This window comes from Mustela nivalis, assembly GCF_964662115.1.
Source record: "Mustela nivalis genome assembly, chromosome: 16".
NCBI classification, from domain to species: domain Eukaryota; kingdom Metazoa; phylum Chordata; class Mammalia; order Carnivora; family Mustelidae; genus Mustela; species Mustela nivalis.
The window spans coordinates 38876678-38885425 of NC_139035.1; positions in this window are offsets into that span (position 1 = coordinate 38876678).

Here is an 8748-nt window from a genome sequence, read left to right on the forward strand (position 1 = left end):
CATAACCCCCATACTACCTTGTTGTTTTTGCTCAAATAATCAATTACCTTCTAGATACATTTAAATAATAGAGAAAAACATGCATACATTTTCCCTTCTAGTTACCATTGTTGCTGATCTTCATTTCTTCATGTACATTAATATATTTATGCAGAGCCATTTTCTTTCTGCCAAAGTACTTTTTCTAATATTCTTTCTTTATTAATATTCCCTAATATTCTTTATTATTTTGGTAGTGTAGGCGTGCTGGTGATGAATTCTTCAGCTTTGTATTTCTGAAAAAGTCTTTTGCCTTTGTTTTTGAAAAGTATTTTCTTTATAGCATTCTCAATAGTTTTCTTTTCTAAATGTCACCATTTCAATAATATTATTTTCTCATATGTATTGTTTCCAGTGAGAAATCTGTGTTCATGATTAGCTTTCTGTGTGCAAAGTTCCATTTTTCTCTGGATGTTTTCAATATTTCTCTGTACCATTGGTCTTGAGCAATTTGATTATGATGTGCCTTACTATAGTTTCCTCCTCCTCCTCTTTCTTCTTTTTTTTACGTTTCATCTAACTTCTTGAACGCATGTGGGTTTATGGTTTCCATCAGGTTTGGAAATTTTTCATCCATCTTTTTCAAATGTTTTTTCGATCCATCCCTTCCTGAGGACTTCAATTAAATGCACGTTAGGGACCAACATCTTCAAAATGCAGAGTAGAAGAACCTGGTCTCTGTTCCCCCACAAAAGTAAACAATTAGACATCTATCCATGAACAAAAACAGCTTCAGGAGGGCTCAGAAGTTGACTTAAGATACTTTGGCAACACAGCAGTGGAAGCAACAATAACAACAAAACAAACAAACAAAATACAAAAATATCCCTGAGAATAACCATATAAAAAGGGAAGGAAGAACAACTTCATTTTCTTGCATTATTCCACCCGCCAGGCTGAAACTGCTCAGTGCCAAGAGGGAACTCCCTAGTTAAAGAGTCCCATGACAGGAAAGGGATAGTAGGGTGAGTGATCAGAATCCTGAAACTTTTGGGGGCGCTGCATGAAGGACTCACTTTAGTTTCACCTCACCCAGAGATCAGCAAAGCTGAGACAACTAAAGACAGTCTAGAACAAGAGGGCAGGGTCAACCAGTATTAGCCCCACAGTGGAAATGGCCATGGTTTCCCATGGCCTTCTCTGCAAGGGATCCCAGGAGCTTTAGCCACTGTAGAAACCAAATGCCAGCACAGTCATTTTGGACCCTGAAGGTTTCACTGTTGATGTTTTCTCCCATAAGTTTCATGTTCATAGGTGCCAGCTGCTTGAATACCTCCCCTATCCCTCCTACTACCCCCATCCCCCACTGGAGCCCAGGATTCACACAGACAGGCAACCCCGGCCTCTGCAGTTGCACAATGAGACACAAGTCCAGACCTTCACAGCTGACTGCCACTGCTGTGTGCACACTCTGGGCTAACCTCTCCAGCTATGAGCCTGCACTCTATTGTCCTGATTCTCATCCCAGACCTCAACTGCCATGTGTGTATCCCTGGAGAGACCCTGCTACCATGGTAGTGCTTACTAAGAGCCAGATCCAGCCCTGTCTCTTATCACAGACATGACCATTGTGCCTACCTGCAGCTAGCCCAACCATCTGTGCACTTGCACACCCCTGATGAGACTCCTGTTACTGGTTTTCTTTTGTGCATGTGCCATGGCAATAGCCTCCAGCCATGGGGGGTGGACACTGACAGCCCAGACCCCTACAGCTGTTGTGCTCTGGCAGTTAACCACTGCCCTTGCTTCTGGCCATGGCCTTTTTACTATATATGTCTGCAACCAGCTCTTGTCATTACACAGGATCTGCAACCAGCCCTGCAGCCGAGTGTGTGCACACCACCACTCAGGCCACACCACTGCTTAATTGATATGGATGTGTTCCTGAGGATTCCAACAGTCCTTGTAGCAAATGAAGACCTACCCTATGGTGCTTGCCAAGGCCCATGCAGTTGTTGATCCCAGCAGCCTGAGCCATTAAGAGATCACATAGGTTGAACCCAGAGTCACCAGACATACCACATGCACTTAGCACCTTACAACATTACAACATTAGACCCAGGATCACAGAATGCTCTAGTGTATCCCTATACCCAGAAAAAGGCCTTTCCTTACTGAACTCAGTGTAGAAAGACTGAAGAAGAAGTCTGTTTCTTCAAATAAGCAAATACTTGAACAAGGCTACAGAGATTGTGAAGAATTAAGAAAACATGACATCACCATAGAAATACAGTAAACCTTTAGAAACTGAGCCCCTCTCCACTAAAATAGAGATACAAGAATTGCCTGATAGAGCATTCAAACTAATTGTCTAAAAATGCTCAGAGAGCTACAAGAGAACACAGATAAACAATTTAACAAAATTAAGAAAACAATACAAGAGAACAATGACAAGTTCAAAACAGATAGGAACATGAAAAGGAGCTGAAGACTACGGTGGCTGAACCAAAGAATTCAATAGATGGTTTTGACAGCAAACTGGATCAAGTGGAAGAAAGAATCAGTGAAACTTGAAGACAAATTCTTTGAAATTATCCAGTCAGTGGAGCAAGAGAAAAAGAATGAAAAGGAATAAAGAAAGCCTACAGGATTTTTATGATGTTAGTAAAAGAAACAATCCATGCAGTTTGGAGTCCCAGGAGAGAGAAAGAAGCAGATAACTTATTTAAAGAAATAATGTCTGAAAACTTCCCCAAGCCAGAGAGATATTTAGAATCCAAGTTCATGAAGTTCATATATCCAGAAACAAGTTCAACTCAAAGACATATTTTTGGAGATATACCATAATGAACTCTCAAAAATCAAAGACAAAAAAATCTTGAAAAGAGCAAAAGAAAAGAAGCATGTAATTTATAAGAGGAACTTCATAAAAATAAGTCCGTCAGCTAATTTCTCAGCAGAAACTGTAAAGACTGGGACTGTAGGAAGAGATATTAAATGTGCTGAAAGAAAAAAATTGTCAATCAAGAATACTTTATTTGGTAAAGTTGATCTTCAGAAATGAAGGAGAGATAAAGACTTTCCCAGACAAATAAAACTTGAGAAAGTTTATCACCACTAGACCTGCCAACAAAAAATGCTAAAAGGAGTTCTTCAAGAATATATTTGCAATTCATATATCTGATAAGGGTTTAATATTCAAAATCTATAAACAACTCATACAAGAGAACAACAACACAAATAATCAGATTTAAAAATGAATAAAGAATTTGAATAGACATTTTTCCAAAACAGATATAGAAATAGCCAACAAGTACATGTAAAGCTGCTCAGCATCTTTAATTATTAAGAAAAAGCAAATCAAAATCACAATGAGATATCAGCTTACAACTATTAGAATGATGATTATCAGAAAACTCTTAAGAGGTAAGTGCTGGTGAGGAGGTAGAAAAAAGGGAACCCTTGTGCAATGTTGATGAGAATATAAATTGGTATAACCACTATGGAAACAGTATGGAGATTCCTTTAAAAATTAAAATCAGAACTACCATATGATCCAACAATCCCACTTCTGGTTATATAACCAAAGGTAATGAAATCACTATTCCAAAGAGGTATCTGTGCTAGGCATTTATTTTAGTTTTTTTTTTTATACCATTTATCTAATCTACCTAACCCATTTATATCATCTCCCTAACTTTTTGAATAAGTAAAATGCAGTTTTAATGACTATTTTAATGCTCTTGGCTGCTAATTCTGCCATCTTCATTAGTTCTGCATCAGTTTTAATTGATTGATTTTTATTGTCATTATCAGTCATGTTTTCCCGCTTTGCATATATGGTTAACTTTGGCTTAATGCCAGACACTTTAAATTTGCCTTGTTGGTGCTGGATGTTTTTATATTTCTACAATTTGCTGACTTTTATTCTGGATGCAGTTACTTAGAAATCATTTTGTATTTTTGAATCTTGCTTTTAAGATTTGTTAGGTTGGTCCAGATCAGCATTTAGTCTAAGGCTAATTATTCTCTACTACAAGACCTTTCTGAGTAACCTATCAATATCCTGTGATTTAGAATATTGTTCATTCTGATTGATGTGAGCAGACACTATTCCCAGCTTGTATGAATGCCAGATAGTGTTTCCTCTGATCCTCTTGAGTGGTTCTTTCCCTGGCTCTGAATTGTTTTCTCCCATGCATGTGCAGATCAGTATTCTTTTGAATATTTAAGAGGACCTTCTGGAATTTTTCTGTGTAGCTTTCTAATTTTCTGAAATTTGTCTCACAAACAATTCCTTCTGGAATTTTTCTGTGTAGCTTTCTAATTTTCTGAAATTTGTCTCACAAACTTTAGCTGTGTTGGCTTTCTCAGACTCTTGGTTCCATTTCCCTAACTCAGGGGATTTTCTCATCTCCACAGCCATGGCCAGTGGTCTCATTCAAGTTGATAAGCCATGGCAATTGTAGAGATTCCCTTGTTTGTCTCTAATCTTTTGGTAATTACTTTTCTTCATTGCTTAATGTCCAACATCCTGAAGATCTTTGTTTCATCTATTTATTTTTGTTTTTGGTGCCTATGAAGAAAAATAGAGCAAAGTAGGAGATAGAGATCATTGTGGAATAGAGTATAGATTTGGATAGGTTTCTTAGGACCCTATATGAGTGACTAATCTGAAGAAACACTGAAAATATTGAAGGAGTGAACCATGAGACTCTCTTGGAGAATAGCATTTGAGGCAGAGATATCAGAAAATTTTTATTTTATTTTTTTAAGGTTTTTTTCTTTTTTTAATTAATTTGAGAGAGAATGAGAGAGAGTGCACAAACACGGGGAGAGGAAGAAGATGACTCCCTGCTGAACTGGGAGCCTGACATGGGGCTGGATCCAAGGACCTGGGGATCATGACCTAAGTTCAAGGCAGATGCTTAACCATCAGAGCCACCCAGGCATACCCAAGAGATCAGCATATTTAGGAACAGTGATAGGAACATCACTAGCTTTCTGAGAGCAATGTAAAGGTCAATGTGGCTTGAAACAGTCAACAGGACTGAGATGAGACAAGAGAGATAACAAGGTACACAAATAATCTGAGACTCATAAAGAAAGGATTTTAGATTTCATTCTAAGTATTATGAGAAGCTACTGTAGGATTTTTAGGAAGGGTGTATGTTTAAAGAAAGAGATTTAACATTTTAATGGGCATTACTAGATCCTATGTAGAAAATAGATTATAAGGGGTCAGGAGTAGAATCTGATTTAGACAAGGATATTGACATTAGAGGTGGTAAAAACTGAGTCAGTTCTAGAATATTTTAAAGGATAAGCTGAATATTAAATGAATTATAGGGCATTAAATGAAAGGAGCATGAATATGGGGTATATAAAAAAAGAAAGGTGTAAAGATTTATTACTAAGTTTTTAGCCTAAATAATGGCTTTATTTATTATTATGGATAACAATGAAGAGAAAAGTTTTGGTGGGGAGAACTAAGTTTGAGATCAAGTAGGCAGCTGGATGTTCAACTCTTCTGTATTCACTCTTCTAGAGATATTGTAGAGTCATCAGCATACATATGTTGTATGGGGATCACTAGGTTGTGTGAAACTTAAAGAAGTCTAAAACCCGAGTTTTGATGCATTTTAAGATGTCATGGCTGGCAAATTGAGACTGAATCAAAAGACCAAGAAAGAGAAGCCAGCAAACTGGGACAAAAACCAGGAAAGTGTGGCATTCTGGACACCAAGAACAGAAAGTACTTCAAGAAATAGGGAGAAATCAACCATATCAAACATTACAGAGAGGTCAAAGAAGACAAAAACTGAGAATGGACTTCGGATTATTCAATGTACAGGTCTTCAGTAAATCTTCATTTCCTATTTTTTCTGCAAAGCCTCAAATACTGAAAGAATTTCATTTATTTAATTAGACAAAGATTCATGATGTGCTCACTCTTTTTACTCCTGAGTTTGGATGAAAATTTTGCTTTCCTTATTTGTTGGTGTTGAAATCAAGAGAAAATCAATGTTTTCCACTTTTTACTCACTAGGTTGTTGAAGCTTAATATGGAATCCAGAGCCTACCATCTTAGGGATATGTTCCTAGGAGGACTGCCTAATGAAGATCCTCCTAACAGCATGAGCAGTAACCTTGTGGGGGAAAATGTCACCTGTGTCTCCCAATGTAGACAGCCAGTCAGTGTTCTATTTAAAGTTTGTTTCTCTGTTTATTTTTAATATTATTTTACTATATATATACCCCCAAAGATACTTGAGATCCACAAGAACCTAAAGGTACACTATGATAAAGAATATACTCTGTTTTTCATTACATTAAAAATATTTCACTCCAACTATGATTAAAAATATAAGAACCAAGTTTCAAAATAAAATAATTAACTATAAAACCTAATATCTTGTTTGAGTTTTTTTACCTTAGATAATTTTTTATTTAAACACTAAAATGAATTGTAAAAGAAATGTCTATTAATAACCTCATTAATGTTCTCAATATTTTATGTGCTTGATTCAACATGTTGGTTTAATTTTAACTTAACAAATGCTGTTACCTCATTTAACCTACTACATTCTTTATATCTGAGTTGACTCTGGTCTGTACAATACATCTCTTGTTTATTTAATCACCTAAATGCCATTTAGGGATGTTTAAATAATCCATAAGTAATATATTTTCTAAATAAAGCAAATACTTTATTTATCAGACATGGTGGTGGCCTTGGGGTAAATGTCCTGTGAGAGTGTTTAAGGGTCAGAAACAGAGCAGAAGTGGGTATTTGGTGTAAATGTGTACTCTGTCCCGAGAAACAAGGGCCCTGCCAGTGACACTCTTTACCAACGAGAGCAACTCTTCCACAGAGGTGCAAGAAGCTAGCAGGCTCACTTGATATCTCTTTCTCTCAACCTAACAGAGGAAATATTCCAATTATCTGACTGAAAAGTAAGTAAAAGAAGAAAATGGAGACAAAATCTATTACTTTCAACCATAGAACTTCATATTTTTTAAATAAATGGTACTGAGGTGTTATAGGAGCCAGAAACTACATAATTTCTCTCACACAAGAGTGAAGGAAATAAGTCAAGTATGAACCTCTCTCCTGCTTTTTTAGTACTCTGATTCATGTCTTTTAAAAAAAAAAAATCTTACCCTCTGTGATGGTTAATTTTATGTATCAAATTCACTACCATAGGGTGCTCAGATTGAACATTATTTCTGGGTGTCTGTGAGGATGTTTCTGGCCGAGATTATCATTTGAAGCAGTGAATTCAATAAAGTAGATTGTCCTCCCCAAGGTGGGCGAGCATCGTCCAATCTGTTGAGAGACTAAAAAGAACAATATAGAGGAAGAAGGAATCCTTCCTTTTTGCTTCCCTGTTGAGCTGGGACATTTTACCTCAGACTGGGATTTACATCATTGGTTTCCCTAGTTTTCAGACCTTTGAACTCAAACTGAACTACATACTGATATTCCTATGTCTTTACCTTACAGACAGATACATAAATACACATATGCACATGTATTTATGTATGTATGTGTGTATGTATACATTCTTCTATTGGTTCTGTTCCCCTGAAGAACCCTGACGAATACATCCTCTATTTTATTCTTGAGCTTAACAAATAAAATAATGAGGCTAAAACATGGCCTCTGAGAAACACAATTTGTTATTAGATGTCTTATATATAAGTAGGGGATCTTTGTTGAGCACTCCCAGAATGGCTAGTCCTGATCTATATATCTGAGTTCTTAAATTAAGGGAGAACTTCCCTTAATGAGTTTTTGTTTAGATAGGATAGGTTTGTTTAGACAGTGGAAGCCAACAACCTCAGCATCTCAGACATTTAACAGAACTAAGTTCTATTTCTCATTCATACCACATGGACTTCTCCTCCCTGCCCATTGTCCTCATTTAGAGATCAGCTACGGATTTGAACCCATCATATGTCAGGGACTAGGGATCTCAGTGAATCATACATGGTTCTTAATGCTGCCACCCAGAAGTCACACGTCACTTGCACTCACATTTTATTGGGCCAACCAAATATGATGGTAAAACTATTCAGGCTTGAGTAGAGAACAACAAAACCACATTGTTAAACTAGATGGTGGTTCTTTAGGTTCATGATAGGGTTACCAGGCCCTGGTTAGAAACACAGCTGCCAATATCTTGGGGTGTAATAGTTACAAGTTTAATGATCCAAGGCCAGGAACAAAAGTCAGGAAAGCATTCTACAGAGAGAACCAAAAGTGAGACTTAGCTGGGATAGGTTCAAACTTCTGCTCTAACAAGATAGATTGAAGAGATACATAACAGGATCTCTCTAGAGTATCTAGAAGTGTATCTAGAAGTTTTCTACGCTCATCTCCTCTTCCTGATATTTATTCAAATGTTTATTCCAATGGACAATGAAAGTCTGGTGTTTTATAGCCTCTGCATATTTAGGTTCACGTCCTTACTTCAAAGAACTTCAAAGTAGGTAGATTCTGACACTTTTCAAGGTATTATAAAAACAGACATTTTGGCTATATACTTTATTTCTACCTTAAATTATATATGAAAATAATTATATCTAATCATCTATTTACATTCCCATAATAAAGGTGCTATGGCTATTGCTCTAGAGGTAGAATGATGAATATTTATTGAGAATGTTCTCTCTGTTAGATATTTGATATGCACTATGTCACTTGATTCTCCCATTAAGCCCGTGAATACATTATCACTAATTTGATATTCAGAGACTGTTTAC